Here is a 19575-nt window from a genome sequence, read left to right on the forward strand (position 1 = left end):
AGAACCCACCACTGATCCAGTGCTCATCTCCATTTCAAAGCCGAAGAGCCAGCGCTGTCCGAAGACGTCTCCATGGTCATGTGGCCAGCATGATTAAATGCCGAAGGTCATGGAACGCTGTTACCTTCCCACCAAAGGTGGTTCCTATTTTTCTACTTGCATTTTCATATGCTTTCAAACTGCTAGGTTGGCAGAAGCTTGGAGAAGTGGCGGGAGCTCACTCCGTTACACGGCGCTAGGGATTCGGACCGCCGTACTGCTGACTTTTCTGATCGACAAGCTCAGCATCTTAGCCCCTGAGCCACCGTGTCCCCTTATTAATGATGTTATTAAGGGATTACAGGGCTGTAAAAAGGGAGTTTATGGTTGTTAAGTGGATCTGGTTTCTTCCAGTGACTTTACTTCTCAGAATGTTGCAAGTGGAGATGGATATGACCCTGGGACAATGCAACTGTCATAAATACATGCCAGTTGCCAAGCGCCCACATGGCCCTGGGGATGCTGCAGAGGTTGTAAATGTGAAAACGGTCATGAGTCACTTTTTTCTGTGCCATTGTAACTTTGAACAGTCACTGAATGAACTGTTGTAAGTCATGTGTTGTTGTTAGTTGCGAAGTCATGTCTGACCCATTGCGACCCCATGGACAACGTTCCTCCAGGCCTTCATGTCCTCTACCATCCTCTGGAGTCCATTTAAGCTCACACCAACTGCTTCAGTGACTCCATCCAGCCACCTCCTTCTCTGTCATCCCCTTCTTCTTTTGCCCTCCATCTTTCCCAGCATTGGGCTCTTCTCCAGGGAGTCCTTCCTTCTCATTAGGTGGCCGAAATATTTGAGTTTCCTCTTCAGGATCTGACCTTCTAAAGAGCAGTCAGGGTTGATCTCCTCTAGGACTGACCGGTTTGATCGCCTTGCAGTCCAAGGGACTCGCAAGAGTCTTCTCCAGCACCAGAGTTCAAAGGCCTCCATTCTTTGGCACTCAGACTTCCTTGCTGTCCAACTTTCACAGCCATCCATTGCAACTGGGAAAACCATAGCCTTGGCTATTCACACTTTTGTTGGCAGGGTGATGTCTCCCTTTTTTTAGTTTGCTGTCTAGATTTGCCATAGCTTTCTTCCCCAGGAGCAAGCGTCTTTTAATTTATTGGCTGCAGTCCTCATCTGCGGTGATCTTGGAGCCCAGGAAAGTAAAATCTGTCACTACCTCCATTTCTGCCCCATCTATTTGCTGGGAATTGAGAGGGCCAGATGCCACAATCTTAGTTTTCTTAATCTATGTATACATGTATAGTCATGTATTAATTTATGTTAATTATCCTTTTGCAACTGAGAGCCATTAGGAATAATGTCAAGACACAGTGAACATAACTGAGGGGGGTGACATTTTAAGGTTTGCAGAGGTAGAGACAAAAGAATTTTAAAAATAGGTTTATTAGGGAGGGCGTAATATTTCTCTAATGGTTGTTTGGGGGCTGATCTGAATCTTGGAGGGGGCATAAGGGGGCATATTCTCGGTGCTGGTTATGACAACATATTTTTATATCACCCTGCAATTTCCTGATCCGCCCACACTCCCCAATCTGAAGCAGTCCTGTGTGGCAAGCTTTCTTCCTTAACGTTTCCTTTGGTAGGCAATAAAACATAATGAAAATTTAATGGAGTTTATTAAAACATAGGAATTCTGTCAGCGATCTTCTTTTGGTTCAATTTGTTCTCTGATATCATTCAAGCAGACACCTCAAAGCAACACTGCTAACAAATACACAATCGTCACCCTTAACCTCCTTCACATTCCTGTGTCATTCTGTTTGGGACCCTTAGAAAGATGGGTGCAGTGCTCAGGACATGTTTACAGGTAGTCCTCAACCTATAACAGTTCATTTAGTGACCATTCAAAGTTACAACAAGGGCAATAGCACTTTGACTTCTATGCCACGTCACAGTGCTTTACAACCCTCTCTAAGCAGTTTACAGAGTCAGCCTATTGCTGACCCACAACAATCTGGGTCCTTATTTTATCCACCTCGGAAGGATGGAGGGCTGAGTCAGTCTTGAGCTGGTCAGGATCGAACTCCTGGAAGTCGGCAGAGTTAGCCTGCAATACTGCATTCTAGCTATTGAGCCACCATGGCTCTTAAAAACAGCATTGAAAAAAGTGACTTATGACCATTTTTTACATTTTTCACCTCCCCATGCTCATGTGATCAAAATTCAGAGGCTTGGCAACTGACTCATATTTATGACGGTTGCAGTGTCCCGGGGTCATGTAATCCCTTTTTTACAGGCAATGTGAATGGAGAAATCAGATTCACTTAATGACTGTGTTACTAATTTAACAATTGCAGGGATTCACTTAGCAATGGTGGAAAGAAAGGTCGTGGAACAACTCACTTAACCACTGTCTGATTTAGCAACAGAAAATTTGGGCTCCATTGTGGTTGTAAGTTGAGGATTACCTGAAATGGTAGTCCTTACAATGTGGTCAGATCTTGCCTACGGGGCCATCCTGGTAGATGTAAGGGGCCAGCCTGCGTAGCTTCAGAACCAGTCTACCCATTGCAAAGAGGAAACATTGGGCCACCATGGCTTTGGCCCGGTCTACCCAGTGCGAAGAGGAAACATACTAGCAGTTTGGGGAGTGGCATCATGCTGGTCACGCCCACCCAGTCGGCCACGCCTAGTGAGTAGTGTCAAGCTGGCCATACCCACCCAGTCGGCCATGTCCAGTGGGTAGTGTCAAGCTGGCTACGCCCACCCAGTCGGCCATGTCAGTGGATAGTGTCAAGCTGGCCATGCCCACCCAGTCAGCCATGTCCAGTGGGTAGTGTCAAGCTGGCTACGCCCACCCAGTTGGCCATGTCAGTGGATAGTGTCAAGCTGGCCATGCCCACCCAGTCGGCCATGTCCAGTGGGTAGTGTCAAGCTGGCTATGCCCACCCAGTTGGCTATGTCAGTGGATAGTGTCAAGCTGGCCATGCCCACCCAGTCGGCCATGTCCAGTGGGTAGTGTCAAGCTGGCTGTGCCCACCCAGTCGGCCACGCCGAATGAGTAGTGTCAAGCTGGCCATACCCACCCAGTCGGCCATGTCCAGTGGGTAGTGTCAAGCTGGCTACGCCCACCCAGTTGGCCATGTCAGTGGATAGTGTCAAGCTGGCCATGCCCACCCAGTCGGCCATGTCCAGTGGGTAGTGTCAAGCTGGCCATGCCCACCCAGTCGGCCACGCCCAATGAGTAGTGTCAAGCTGGCCATACCCAGCCAGTCGGCCATGTCCAGTGGGTAGTGTCAAGCTGGCTACGCCCACCCAGTTGGCCATGTCAGTGGATAGTGTCAAGCTGGCCGTGCCCACCCAGTCAGCCACGTCAAATGAGTAGTGTCAAGCTGACTACATCCACCCAGTTGGCCATGTCCAGTGGATAGTGTCAAGCTGACTACATCCACCCAGTTGGCCATGTCCAGTGGATAGTGTCAAGCTGGCCATGCCCACCCAGTCAGCCATGTCCAGTGGGTAGTATCAGGCCCCCACTTGGTCCCCCCAAGGTCAAGCACAGCCCTGATGCAGCCCTCAATGCAATTGAGTTTGACACCCCTGCTCTACAAGGAAACACAGGACAGGATATGGTTCCTCCAGGGACATTACATTACAGGTCATTCTTGACTTACAATCATACATTTAGTGACTGTTCAAAGTTACCACTTCACTGAAAAAAGTGGCTTATGACCAGTTTTCACACTTACAACTGTTGCAGCTTGCCCATGGACACCTGATCAAAATTCAGAGGCTTGGCAACTAATGTGTATTTTTGACAGTTGCAATGTCCCGGGCTCATGTGGTCACTATTTGTAACCTCCCCATCTGGCTTTGGGCAAGCAACGTCAATGGGGGAAGCCAGATTTGCTTAATGACCCCATGATTCACTTAACAACTGCAGCGATTTGCTTAACAAGTGTGGCTACAAAGTTCGTAAAATGGGACAAAACTCACTGAACTGCCTTCCTTGTAATGGAAATGTTGAGCTCATCATGGCTGTAATTCAAGGACCATCTGTATTCAAAGGGCCATTTTTAAAAAATCCTACTAGTTGATAACCCGCCGTTGCCCAGGTATTTATTAATCCTAATCCTGTATTAGACAGGGAAAGTAATGAATTATATCTATAAGGTGAAGTCAAAGTAATTCACTATAGATATAATTCATTCCTTTTCATTTCAGCGGCCCAGGCGTTCCAGAGTTATGCTGGAACACACACACACGGACCCACACACAGTCATTTATATACATATATAGATGGAGGACTTTGTAGAAACCTACTAGTGGCATCAGCAACCTGGGTCAGGGTGAACCTTGGATGAGGTTTTATCTGTGCCATATAAGTTATAAGAAGTCTAAGTTGATTAATGGTTAATACAAGAGGAGAAAGAAGCAAAGGAGCACATCAGAAAAAAATGTGTTGTGCCCAAATCTCATCCAAGCAAACATATTTCATTTTAGCCTGCCAGAAACTGCTTCTCAGGTTTGCTGCCATTACATAAATTACCTCCTGTATCCATGATAAATAGGAATAAATAAATAGAGAAATGACAAGGGCAAGTAAAACTCTCAAAGATTCTTATAAAAGGAGGAGGAGTCCTTTGCAACGAGCATTACGATCAGTCGGCCAGCCAAAGATGTGACTTGCGAGGGTTCAAATGTAGTCCACCTATTGCCCAGGTTCTATCCCAACTTCCCAATTCCCCATCCTTTCATTAGCACGTTCTACCCATGTGTCATTGTGACAATCTGCTAAATAATGTAATAACAGAGCTGGAAGGGACCTTGGAGGTCTTCTAGTCCATCCCCCTGCTCAGGCAGGAAATCCTATATAATTTCGGGCAAAGGATTGTGCAAATCTCTTCTTTAAAAACCTACAGTGTTAGAGCACCCACAACTTCTGAAGGCAAGCTGTTCCATTGATTAATTGTTTTCACTGTCAGGAAATTTCACCTTCTTCTAAGTTGCTTTTTTCCTTGATTAGTATTCATCCATTGCTTCTTGCCCTGCCCTCAGGTGCCTTGGAGAATAGCTTGACTCCCTCTTCTTTGTGGCAACTCCTTAGATATTGGAAGACTGCTATCAGGTCACACATAGTCCTTCTCTTAATTAAACTAGACCTACCCCAACTCCAGCGACCATTCTTTATATGTTTTAGCCTCTGGTCCCCTAATCATCTTAATTGCTCTTCTCTGTATTCTTTCTAGAGTCTCCACATCTTTTTCTTTACATCATGGCAACCAAAATAGAGAATAAGAATGTAAGAGAACATGTCCATGGGAGTTGGCTCAAGATTCTACGCTGACTTCCTAGGTAACTCTAGCATCTGGGTAGGCAATTACATTTCTGCTCTTTCTTCAACGCCCGCCCATCCACACATCATCAAGATGAAGAGCAAGAGGTTCCACAAATCTACAGTGATGTTTAGAGCCGGTTCCAGCTCCCTCCCCCCCCCCCGCCCGTCCGCACATCATCAAGATGAAGAGCGAGAGGAGGAATTCTGGGAGTTGAAGTCCACAAGTCTTAAAACTGTCGTTTGAACACCCCTGGGGTTTTTTTCCTAAAAGGTTAGGGGTGCAAGGGTCTTGTAACTTGACAGCTTTAAGACTTGCACACTTCAATGCCAGAGTTCCTGAGCCAACATGACTGGAGGAGGAATTCTGGGAGTTGAAGTCCACAAGTCTTAAAGCTGTCAAGTTTGAACACCCCTGGGTTTTTTTTTTCTAAAGGGTTAGGGGTGCAAGGGTCTTGTAACCTGACAGCTTTAAGACTTGCGTGCTTCAAATGCCAGAGTTTCTGAGACAACATTTTGGTTGCTAAGTGCCAAGCCACTCCCACCCGGTCACATGGCTGGCAAGCCACTCCCACCTGTCACATGGCCAGCAAGCCATTCCCACCTGGTCACATGGCCAGCAAGCCACTCCCACAAAGCAGGCCACACCTACAGAAGAAGTTCTAAAAAAATTTGAAACCCACCACTGTGTGTAGTATACATGTCCTCAATGGCTTGGTAGCAAGTGTTTTTTCTGCTAGTTTAGTAAGGAAACGTCTGCAAGAAAACAACCAAGCTCAAAAACCACCAAGGATCCCATATTTCAACCCTGAAGTACAAATAATCTCTTCTCCCAGTAAGCTTACCATATAACTCAACTCTTCCTCTCAAGTTTTTCATTCCGGCTACTTATTATTTTGATTGCTTTCTTCTGGATTTGTTCCCGTTTGTCCTTCCTCAAATGTATTGCCTGGAACTGGATGCAATAAATTATCTTTGGTATGATTTTCCAAAAGGTCAGTGAAAAACTCTGCAAAGCCTTCTTAGCGCGGCCCAGCCGTAGACAGATGTATCCAAACATGTTGTTTTTGTAGGACATTTGCGTATATCCCAATCTGATCAAGCAAAATGTTATTCCAATAAATTCAGTGTGTCTCCAGTGACTTGTTCCATCTGTTTCCTAGTTAATTTGGCAGACCCTCTTGTGTTTATGCTTGCGTGAACGGACGAGCAAGGATGAGAGATAGGATTTTGGGAGGAATGAGGTAGCTCAAAGGATGTTCAACTGTTGAGAAAGAAAGAGATTGCTAACCCAATTTCTCGGTCTGGGTAGTCTCCAAAAATATTGACTTCAATACCCGAATCCTCATCAATGGCCATGGTGCTTAGGGGATGGTGGTAGTAGAAGTCTACACATAGCTATGTGTTCTGACCCCCCCTCTTCGTACACCAAAGCACTCCAAGACAAGAATACTGCTGGACGATTTATTCACAGTAAATTAACACACTGACTAGACCTTGGCAGCAATCCAGACTTCCAAGATAAGATACAGACACGAGAGCTTCTCCAGCGTTGGTAATTAAGTTGAATCCTGCAACCAGCCTCCTCACAAAGTCTCTCCTTATATACTATCTTGAAAGGAGCCTAATTACAACTACCTGGGTCCAATTATCTTCTGTATCTGCGTAGTTGTTCTCTATGTCTATCAGCCTTTCGTTCCGGGCGTCCAGGACCAACTCCCTTGTCTCCTCCCCACTGCTCCAAGGCATGACGTCAGGAGCTCACTCCCTTTGGCTTTCACCGCTGCTCCATGCCTCAGGTGCCTCCTGGTGGCCAACCAGTCTCTCTGATCCCTGCTCGCAGTCGGAACCCTGTCCAGGGTCCTCCACATCTTCCAGAGCAGACTCATAAGGCCCCTCGCTGTCAGAGTCTGGTTGCAGCTCCAATGGCTCCTGCTGGGCCACAACAGCTATGTATAAGCTTTCATCATTATGAAGGCAAGTAACTTGGGAAGGAGTAAGGTTCCCCTCGCACATAGGATATGCTAGTTGTTCCCAACTCTAGGGGATGGTGCTCATCTCCATTTCAAAGATGAAGAGCCAGCACTGTCCGAAGACGTCTCCATGGTCATGTGGCCAGCATGACTAATTGCCAAAGCACATGGAACGCTGTTACCTTCCCACCAAAGGTGGTTCCTAATTTTTCTACTTGCATTTTTACATGCTTTCGAACTGCTAGGTTGCCAGAAGCTGGGACAAGTAATGGGAGCTCACTCCGTTATGCGGCACTTGGGATTCGAACTGCCGACCTTTCTGATCGACAAGCTCAACATCTTAGCCACTGAGTCCCCACGTCCCTTGGGAAGGAGTACCCTCCTGCTTTCAGGAAAAAAAATAAACCAAGTATTTGAAGTCCCAAAGATGTTTTTTTCAAAAGGCAACTGGGCTTTCTTTGTTTTCCCTTGAAGACGTTTCCCTTCTCCTCCAAGAAGCTTTCTTCAGTTCTGAACTGAAGACGAGTCAGAAGTGAAGAAGCTTCTTGGATGAGGAACGAAACGTCTTCAAAGAAAAGCCAAGGAAGTTCTAGTTGCCTTTTCAAAAAGCACCTTTGGGACAACCATGATCTGGAAGACGGAGAATCTCCATAAGCATCAAGTACAGGTAATTCTTGATTTACAACAGTTTGCTCAGGGTCCATGAAATGTTACAACATCACTGCAACAAATGACCATTTTTTCACCATTGCAACATCCTCATGGTCATGTGATTCACATTCAGACACTTGACAACCGATTCATATTTATGACTGTTGCACTGTCCCGGGGTCATGTAATCCCCTTTTTTTACCCCCAACAATTTGGGTCCTCATTTTACCCACCTTGGAAAGAGTTCACCTTGAGCCTGCTGAGATTTGAACTGCCAAATTGCAGGCAGCCGGCAGTCAATAGAAGTAGCCTGCAGTACTGCACTCTAACCACTGCGCCCCCATGGCTGAGGATGGGAAGACATTTCTTATAAGCAGCCGTGGGGGCGCAGTGGTCAGAATTCAGTATTGCAGGCTAACACTGCCCACAGCCAACAGTTCAGTCCTGACCGGCTCAAGATTGACTCAGCCTTCTGTCCTTTCGAGGTTGGTAAAATGAGGATGTAGATTGTTGCGGCCAACACGCCAATATTGTAAACCATCCAGTGAGGGCTGTAAAGCACTATGAAGCAGTATATAAATCTTAAGTGCTATTAGCACTGATGATATTACCTAGTTGGGTAAAGAAACGTCTGCAAGAAAACCACAAAACCCAGAGAGCACCTAATACTCCACGGTTCAACAACTCACAGTGAGCTACAAACATTCTCCTTTATTGATACTTCTTTTCCAGAAGTTTTAATGCCAAAGCGGACAAACCTGGGTTAATCTAAAAAGGCAATTCTGCTCTAATCTTCACATAATGACTACTACTCAACATATGGACAGAAGCTTGGGGAGAACTCTGGCTCCCCATGCCAAAGATTCAACTGCTGGGGTTTCCAGATTTCATGGAAAATTATGTAACAATTGCTGGATCTTTGGGATCAGCCAACATCTTTTGTCGTTAGATTAATTTAAAAAAAAGTCAAACTTCAGCTGTCTTCATTCAGCTACATATCGGATTAACAGAGTTGGAAGGGATTTTGTAGGTCATCTAGTCCAACCCCACCCCCCACCCAAGCAGGAGACCCTACACCATTTTTGACAGATGGCACTCCAGACTCTTCTTGAAAGCTTCCAGTGATGAAGCTCCCACAACTTCCGAAGGTTGATTGCTCTCACGGTCAGAAAATTTCTCTTTATTTCCAGGTTGAATCTGTCCTTGTTCAGTTTCCATCCATTATTCCTTGTCTGGCCTTCAGAATAGAATAACAGAGTTGGAAGGGGCCTTGGAGGTTTTCTAGTCCAACCCCCTGCTTAGGCAGGAAACCCTACACCACTTCAAGTTGAATCTCTCCTGGATCAGTTTCCACTGACCACTGGCCATGAACTTAAGATCATAGGGATTGCCAAGATAGAGCTAAAGAACAGGCCCTATCCTTAATTTTACATTAGCTGGATGCACGTACAGATTTACTAGATTCAAATGTTACATTATGCTGAGCTTTGCTTTGCTTTGCTTTGCCGGTGAAATTAACCATTACTTATTAAAGTACACTAAAAACCCCAATCAAATAAACTGTTGCAGCTCAGAGCAATGCTGAGCCATCTTTTGAGCTGTTTCATGGTTGGATTTTAACCTGAATGTAATTATTTGCCACCAACCATTTCCGGATGGTGTTTGTAATAAATGACTCAGATCATATATTCGGCTACTGGTGGTTTATTGAACTGTGACTTATTGATCGGAACAAAACAGGCTCTTGCTGAGCCAGAACTCAAACAAACCACCATGGAAGTGATCTAGAGAGGTCGTGGGATCTTTTCCTTGGGGAGGGGGGGTCCCCAAGCAGAGACTGGACATCCATTGGAGGCCTGCGTTGAGTAGGAGGTCAGTCTCAGTGACTTAAGGAGCCATCTTCCAATCTAAAATTTTGTGATTTGCTGGCACAGCACAGTGATGGCTAACCTTTTTGTCCTTGCGTGCCCATACCCATAATGCAATGTGGGCATGACCCCCCCATGTGCCCCCCCATGCACATGTGCACATGACCCCCATGCTCCCCTCACCCAGCCATGCATGCGTGCGTGACCCCTCCTGCGCTCCGTTTTGGGCCTAGCAGGCCTCTCTGAAGCCTCCTGGGACCGAAAACAAGGCACGGGGGGGGGGCACTGCACACACACGCACACACACACACACACACACACCCGCAGCTCATTTTGGGCCTAGCAGGTCTCCCTGAAGCCTCTTGGGACCAAAAACAGGGCACGGGGGGGAGGGGCAGCAATTCCCCCTCCCGCAGCCCATTTTCGGCCCAGCAGGTCTCCCTGAAGCCTCCTGGGACCGAAAACAGGGCACGGGGGGAGGGGCGCTGCACACACACACCCGCAGCTCATTTTGGGCCTAGCCGGTCTCCCTGAAGCCTCCTGGGACTGAAAACAGGGCATGGGGGGGGGGGCGCTGCACACACACCCCCGCAGCTCATTTTGGGCCTAGCCCAGTGATGGCGAACCTTTTTTGGCTCGCATGCCACAAGTGGGGGGAGCGCAGGGGGGTCGAGTGCGGGCGTGCCGCACCCATAATGCAATGCGTGACCCCCCCAGTGTGCATGCGCGCACAACGCGCGACACCCCCCCATTTTTACATGCTTTTTTCGCCCTCCCCAGGCTCCAGGGGCTTTATAGGAGCCTGTGGAGGGCGAAAGGAGCCTCCCCCGACCCCCCGGAGGCCCTCCGGAGGCTTCAGGGACTGTCCGGAGGCTTCCCTGACGCCTTCAGAGCGCTTAAAACCACCCTCCGAGCAAACCGGAAGTGACTTCCGGGTTGCTTGGAGGGTCGGTTTAAGCGCTCCGAAGGCATCAGGGAAGCGTGGCACGCGTGCCATAGGTTTGCCATCACTGGCCTAGCCGGTCTCCCTAAAGCCTCCTGGGACCGAAAACAGGGCACGGGGGGGGGGGAGGGTGGTGGCACTGCGCACACACACACACCCGCAGCTCATTTTGGGCCTAGCAGGTCTCCCTGAAGCCTCTTGGGACCAAAAACAGGGCACGGGGGGGGGGGGGCACAGCAATTCCCCCTCCCGCAGCCCATTTTCGGTCCAGCAGGTCTCCCTGAAGCCTCCTGGGACCGAAAACAGGGAACGGGGGGGGGGGGGGGTGCTGCACACACACACACGCAGCTCATTTTGGGCCTAGCCGGTCTCCCTGAAGCCTCCTGGGACCGAAAACAGGGAAGGGGGGGGCTGCACACACACACCCGCAGCTCATTTTGGGCCTAGCAGGTCTCCCTGAAGCCTCCTGGGACCAAAAACAGGGCACGAGGGGAGTAGGGGGGGGCGCCGCAGCAATTCCCCCTCCCGCAGTCCAGTTTCGGCCCAGCAGGTCTCCCTGAAGCCTCTTGGGACCAAAAACAGGGCACGGGGGGGGGCACTGCACACACACACACACAGCTCATTTTCGGCCCAGCAGGTTTCCCTGAAGCCTCCTAGGCCCAAAAATGCACACACACCCCTGGCTCCCTCACCTGTGTGCACATCCCTCTGCGCATGCACACGCATCACCCGCATGCGCAGCAGAGACTTGAAAATCAGCTGGCCAGCGGGAGGCCAATGTGCATGCTTGGTGGAGCTGAGCTGGGGTGACAGCTTACATGCCGGCACATGTGTCATAGGTTCGCCATCACGGGCATAGCATGTTCTGTGCACCACGTTTTCTCATTGATGTCTCTCGTTCACAAGAATCAGGTAACAAATGACGGAGAAATGTCCTCTATTCCAGAGCAGGGAAAAACCTTTATTAATTCAGGGCAGCTCTGACAAATACCCAGTACAGGTAGTGCTCGACTTGCAGCCCCAATTGAGCCCCAAATTTCTGTTGCTAAGTGAGACGGTTGTGACCTTGGCCCCGTTTTACGACCTTCATCACCACCATCGTTCTTGCCCCGCAATGGTTAACTCAGTAAGACTTTAGTAAATGCAAATCTGTCTTCCCCGTGGGCTTTGCTTTGTCAGAAGGTTGCAAAAAGGGATCACACTATCCTGGGACATTGCAACCGTCATAAATATGAATCAGTTGCCAATTATCCAAATTTCGATTATTGTGACCGTGGGGATGCTGCAACAGTTAAAAGCGTGAAAAATAGTCACTTTGTTTCCATTGTAACTTTGAACGGTCACTAAATAAATGGCTGTAAGTTGAAGACTACCTGTTCTTCGTTCTACCTGTGTTTACAATGATCAGTAATGATGAAAACTGCAGACCAATAAAGACTGCAGGCTTACAATCATTCATTTAACTACAGCGTCGCTGAAAAAAATGACTTACAACCTGTCTTTGTACAGTACGTACAACCATGTTCATGGGCTGCAATGGCTAGACTGTTTTGTGACAGGCTAATTCAGTGTCAGCAGTTCAATCCTGACTGGTTCAAGGTTGACATTCTTTTGAGGTGAGTAAAATGAGGACCCAGATTGTTGGGGGCAAGACGCTGACTCTGAAAACTGCTTAAAGGGGGCTGTAAAAGCACTGTGAAGTGGTATATAAGTCTAAAGTGATATTGCTCTGGCTATTGCTATTGCAGACTAACTCTGCCCACAGCCAGCAGTTCGATCCTGACCAAGTCAAGGTTGACTCAGCCTTCCATCCTTCCAAGATGGGTAAAATGAGTACCCAGATTGTTGACTCTGTAAACCATGTAGGGAGGGCTGTAAAAGCACTATGAAATTGTATGTAAGTCTTATTCCTACTGCTATTGCAGGTTAACTCTGCCCACAGCCAGGAGTTCGATCCTGACTAGATCAAGATTGACTCAGCCTTCCATCATTCCAAGGTTGGTAAAATGAGGACCCAGATTATTGGGGGCAATAATGCTGATTTTGTAAACGGAGAGAGCTGTAAAGCACTACGGAGTGACATGTAAGTGCTATTGCTATGCTCAAAATGCATGTGTTGACAACCAGCGTGCATTGACAAGAGCTGCCGCATTGCAAAGTCATCCGATGGCCATTGCAACCTTCCCAATCAGCTTCCGAGAAGCAAAGTCAATAAGGGAAGCCGGAGTCACTTAACAACTTCAGAGATTCGCTTAACAACCATGGCAAAAATAAAAAGGTCTTACAATGGGGCACAATTCACGTGACAACCGCCTTGCTCAGCAATGGTCTCAATTGTGGTGGTAAGTCAAGGACTACCTGTATCAATTAGTGCCTCAAGGCTGGGGATCACCGGAGTAGATACTATTGAAGTAATCAATCAGATTAAACCGTGTATAAGGAAGCTCCTTACGTACCTGAGTGAATCAATGAACTTCACAGGGCAGAGATGAAGACAGTTTTGTGAAACAAGTCACTTCCAAACAACAGCTAACAGAACAGATAATAAGATAACAGAGTTGGAAGGGACCTCGGAGGTCTTCTAGTCCAACCCCCTGCTCAAGCAGGAAACCCTATACCCGTGATGGTGAACCTATGGCACGGGTGCCCAAAGTGGTACATGGAGCCATGTCTCCCGGCATGTGCAGCATCACCAGTTCCTCTTCCAGGTTTCTGGCGCACATGCGCACGTGATGATCAGCTGGCCTTTGTGCATGCAGCAGTGCCGGAAACCAGAAGATATACTGGTCTTCTGTTTTCTGGCGTGAGCATGCGCGCCAGCCAGCTGATCGGCACGTGTGCATGCCCAGCAGTAACTGGAAGGCTTGGTGTCTGGTGCACATGCGCGTGCCAGAAACCGGAAGTTCATTTTCCAGCCCCCTTGGCAGCTTCTCTTCCTGGCCGCAGCCCAGACAAGCACGAAGTGATCCCTTTTTGGCACTCGGTGCCGAAAAGGTTTACCAACACTGTTCTATACCATTCCAGACAAATCGTTGTCCAATCTCTTCTTAAAAACCTGCAGTGTTGGAGTACCTACAACTTCTGGAGGCAAGTCACTCCACTTATTAATTGTTCTCACTGTCAATATTTTTTTTCAGGTTGGTTCTCTCCTTGATTAGTTTCCATCCATTACTTCTTATTCTGGCTTCAGGTGCTTTGGAGAATAGGTTGACCCCCCCCCTCTTCTTTGAAGGAGCCCTGCAAATATTGGGACTGTTATCATGTCACCTCTAGTCCTTCTTTTCATTAAACCAGACATGCTATGGTTGACACCCCCTCTTCTTGGTAACAGCTCCAATATCTAAGGGTATGGCAAGAAAGGTCATAAAACGGGGCAAAACTCACTTAACAACTATCTCACTTAGCAATAGGAATGTTGGGTTCAATCGGGCTAAAACTTTGGGCTCGGTGTTCCACTCTCTAAGGGGCTGCCACAAGGAAGAAGGATCCAACCTGTTCTCAAAAGCACCTGAAGGCAGGATGAGATGCAATGGATGAATACTAATCAAGGAGAGAAACACTCCAGGTCTTGTGCCCTTCCTTCTGAAGAAGAAATCACCATAGCCCTCACATCCTGGACATAACCATATGCAATGGTTGTGTTGGCATGCAATGCCCTATAATGCTGTCCCAAAGGAGGTTTCAATTCCTCCCTTTGGGACAGCATTATAGGGTATTGCATGCCAACACAACTAAACCCAAGGACAGTATTTTTCCTGCCATGCTATTACTGGTGAACATCTTATTCTCACAGTGCTGTCTAATAACTAGGTGTGTTTATCCATGTAGCATGTCTGTGGTGTTATTAATTATCCTTCTTATCTTTACTTCTGACTTTTATTGGGAAGATGATGATGATGATATTAATGATTCTGTTGCTTTTTAGGTACACTGAGAGTCTCTGCACCAGAGATAAATTCCTGGTGTGTCTAATCACACTTGGCCAAACAAGGTATTGGAATTCAATTCAAATGAGTCCTCCACAACGAAAGTATCGTTTCAAAGCAACTTACCAAGAAGGCTACAGTGAACGCCTTCCATTGACCCTGAGAGAAAGGCGAGGAGGCACACACATCTTTACAGTTGTCCACAAACAAGGACGCATCTATTCAGACCACACTGCCCGTGTGCCAACCCTTGTGTCACAATCCACCTTTGAAGCACAGGAACCAACATTGGCCAACGTTTGCCGCGAACCTGTGGCAGTGGTCAAGAAAGAGAGCAGACTGCCTTTCCTGCAGTCTGTTTGTCCCTTCAGCCAACATCACCGCTTAAAGCGTGCTGCCCAATTACTTTTTTCACCGCTGAATCAATCCTGCTCTTAAAACAAAATGTGAACGCTTGTCTTTTAATTGCAAGCAAAACAAGGTGATTTCTGGATAAGATGACGGATTGGTGGGTGGATGGATGGATGGATGGACGGAGGGATGGAGAGCGAGAGGTGAAAACAGTCAAACAGTTCTTTCAAAATTGCAGCTAACAGGGACATCTGAGCATCCTTATTTTGCAAAGCCCAATATTTACACAATCTTTTCTTCCTCTCCCGTCAAGCAAAGTGACAGTTTGGACGGGCAAGTTGGCAGATCAGGATTCACAGGTGCACACTACCTTTACGCAATCAGTGCCCTCTCACACTGACTTAAACAAATGAAGCCCCCTTTCTTGAATTGCTTCTCCCTCCCCAGAATCTCAGCTTGCACCCCAAACACGAGGTTCACCCCTCATTCTCCAGAAAACCAACCTCGCTCTGTCCCTTCCTATTACAGTTAGACAACAGAGATTTCCTCCTCCCCCCCTCTCCGCAAAAAAAAAAAAAACATTCATTCCACCACATTTCCCCATCCATTAAAAAAACCCACGCATGTTGCAAAGAGTTGTTTCCTTCACCATCTTCAGCCACCATGCCAGTTTCCCCCTTCCTTCCTCCTTTTTTTTTTTTGAGGAGGAACCCGCAAAAAACCCATGTGCCCAAATGCACACGTGTCCGTTTTAAGACATCAGGACCAGGCTTTCTGATCCGGATCTAGAGAAGCCCCGATTCTCCCAAACACACGTTGCTTGGAGCGCTGCTTTTCGATTTACATTGCAGTTCGCCCAAGCTCTTTCCTTACCTGCAAATTTGGCTCCGCGGGTTCTACTGGATTCACAAGGCAGGGATGATCCCACCAGCCGACATCAAGGTGAGAATGAGTAACCGGAGGAAGAAAAAGGAGGAAGGAGGGAGGGAGAGAGAGAACGAGAGAAAGAGGCAGGCGAGACTCAAGATAGTGTACCCAGCTGCTTCACGTTCCCTCATCCGAGAGCGCGGCTGCAAACGCACCGTTGATGTAGAGTAGGGGATGCGTCTGCTCTCCCCCCCTCCTCCCCCCCCATCTTGTGGCAAGGACTCCCGTGGCCGCTAGGGGGCCCTTTTCCGCTGTAAAAACCTTGCCCGTGGATTTGGGCACCCAGCGTTGGCATGGCTTACGAGGAGGACAAAGAGATGCTGTGAACGGGGCGCCGCTAAGGAAGGAGTGAAGTAGCAGAGGGAGTCCCCATCTTCGGTCCAGGAGTGAAAAGGGAAGGAGATGTAAAGCAGGAAGAAGTGTCCTTATATATTCAATTCACATTTAGACAGGAAGCTGGTGAGATAAACTCATTTACTATTCGGTCTGGCTGGTATAGTAAACAAAGGGGGAGGAGGGAAGGGGTTGCTCAATAGAGTTGGAAGGGACCTTGGAGGTCTTCTAGTCCAACCTTCTGCTCGAACAGGAATCCTTACACCATTCTGGACCAATAGAGGTTCCATTTCTTCTTTAAAAACTGCCGGTGTTGGAGCATTCACAACTTCTGGAGGCAAGTTGTTCTACCGTTATTGTTCTGTCGGGAAAATTTATCTTTTATTTCTAGGTTGCTTCTCTCCTTGGTTCATTTCCATCCAAGTTGCTTCTTGTCCTGCCTTCGGGTGCTTTGGAGAACAGGTTGAGAGCCTCTTTTCTCTGGGGCATCCCCTCAAATATTGCAAGACTGCTATCGTTCTTCTTCAATGTAAATTTCAGGGGGATTTACACCATATGCCAACCTGAGTTAAAATGATGTGAGGTAGTTTAAACTGCAGCCCCAGTTCATGAACCGGCACCGGTCCACAGTGTTAGATATTAACATATATCGGTACAAGTCTCCTCTCTGGTCCGCTGCTACAGCGGGAAACAGGTATCGCTCTGATTGGTCGAGAGGCGTACCCGATCCCTATAAAAGGGGAACCCTCCGACCACAGAGCAAGCTGGATCACTATTACTACTAATAAAGAGCTGTTAAGTCACTTCGTGTCCGCAGTCTGTTCTCTCGTTGCCCAGATCTAACATTGGCACCGAAGGTGGGATCGAGAGACAGATAGGACGAAGAACGCTACTTCAGAATCTCCGGATTTGATCCAGCCTAGGAATTCGGCAGAAATTCCAGCAGCCATCTCAGGACACCGCAGCGCGGCAAATTCAAACTAGAGAAGATGGCGATGCACACTCCCCCCGCTCCGTTCGACCCAGCGAACGACGAATGGGAGGCATTCATGATTCGTTTCGATTGCTTTCTCGAAGCAAATGAATACACGGGGATAACCGACGCCCGAAAGAAAAACATCTTCCTCGGCTACTGTGGAAAAGAGGTCTTCAACACGGCCAGAGACCTAACCGCGCCTACTCCGATACAAGCGGTATCATGGACGGCGTTGCAACAGGCTCTACAGACTCATTACGCGCCAAAACCTTCCCCCCACGTTTGCCACCAGGAATTCAACACGCGGAACCAGAAGGCGGGAGAATCAATCAACCAATATGTTGCAGCCCTGCGTAAAGCAGCAACTCACTGCGAGTTCAGGGATCTGGACGAGCATATCCTGGCACAATTTGTCTGTGGGTTAAGAGACATTTCACTACAAAAGAAGCTGTTGGCAAACCCAAATTTAACCCTACAGATAGCACTCAACGAAGCAAGGGCATCAGAGTCAGCGGAGAAATCATCGGTGACCATACAACGCGGTTTCAGCGCAAGCCAGCCAGCACCCAGGCACACCAGAGTTCACTACGAGGACACCAACCCCGATTACGAGGATCCCAAGTTCGAGGACAGTCACCTGATGCGGAGCAGTCACATGAGGCCTGGGGGGAGACCCGGATTCCGTTTGCCGCCCTGCGCAAGCTGCGGAGGGAATCACCCCCGGTCTACCTGTAGGTTCAGGAACTTTGTTTGTTCGCACTGTAACAAACTTGGGCACATCGCACGAATGTGCCGGAGCAAAGTCCCTGCCCCACGGCAGCCACCTATGTACCGCCAACAGAAACCCAACCCAGGGGCTTGGCGAAATCAAAAAGGGCGCCCAGAGAGAAATCCACAAATGTTTACCCAGAGAGAAAATCCCCAAAGAGCTGAGCGAGCGTATCCCCAGAGAGATTACACACAAAGAGCTGAGAGAGCGCTCTATCAGGACGCTCAACGAGAGTATTTTCAGGATACAGATGCTGAGATAGAGTTGACCCAGAGAGAGGAATTGCGAACGTATCTCACCACAATAAGTCAGGTCCGCACCAAGCGGCCTAAAAAGCTGAAAGTCACAGTCCTCTTGGAGGGCTCACCTTGCGAGCTGGAAGTTGACACAGGATCGTCCCTGACGATCATTTCATGGGCATCCATGAAACAGGCTATCCCTAGCCTCAAAAAGAGCCAACTACGCGTTCCAGACATCCTGCTTCGAGACTACCAGGGGAACCGAGTCCCCATCGTGGGCCAAGGCACATTCCAGATCCGCTTCAAAGACATCGTAGCCCAGCTGCCCGTGACCATCGCCAGCGCACCGTTACAGAACCTTCTAGGACTAGATTGGTTTGAAGCCTTGGGGTTAGAAGTCACCGGGATCAACGCCGTGGAGAACAGCAGCGCTGAGCAGATATTTAAGGAGTTCGAGGATGTGTTCAGCCCCGGTCTTGGTAAGTATGTGGGTAAACCAATCTCATTCAACTTAGACCCCAAAGTGGCGCCAATCCGACTTAAACCGAGACGAGTGCCTTTTGCACTCCGCCCAAAAATAGATAAGGAAATAGATAAGGTAGTGGAGCAAGGAATCCTTGAGCCGGTGGATCACGCGCGCTGGGAAACTCCCATTGTGACCCCAGTTAAGCCAGACGGGTCAGTCCGCATCTGCGCGGACTATAAATGTCGCGCTACAACAAAGCGCATATCCTGTGCCAGTAGTACAGCACTTATTGCACTCGTTGGGGCCAGGAAAGATATTTGCGAAGTTAGACATGGCACAAGCTTAACAGCAATTGCCCGTGGATAGCGCCACAGCGGAGGCCCAAACTATAGTGACGCATAGAGGAGCATTCAAATGCAACCGGCTACAATTCGGCGTAAGCATTGCTCCAGGGTTGTTCCAGAGCATCATGGAGCGACTTTTGCAAGGGATACCGGGAGTCGTCCCCTATTTCGACGACATCTTGGTGTCCGCTGCAAACGAGGAGCAATTAAATAAAAGAGTCAGGACTGTTTTGGCCAGAATCAGAGAGAAGGGTCTCCGCCTTAAAAAGGAAAAATGCCAAATTAACGTGCCTAGCGTAGAATTCCTGGGTTATAGAATCGATGGTCAGGGAATACACCCCACTTCAAAGAAAATTAAGGCGATCCAGGACGCCCCCACACCACGAAATCAGACCGAGTTGCAGGCCTTCCTCGGACTACTTAACTTCTACAGCGTTTTTCTGAGACAGAAGGCGACCGTTGCTGAGCCATTACATCGACTACTC

This window comes from Natrix helvetica, assembly GCF_964273705.1.
Source record: "Natrix helvetica genome assembly, chromosome: 2".
Classification (NCBI taxonomy): Eukaryota; Metazoa; Chordata; class Lepidosauria; order Squamata; family Natricidae; genus Natrix; species Natrix helvetica.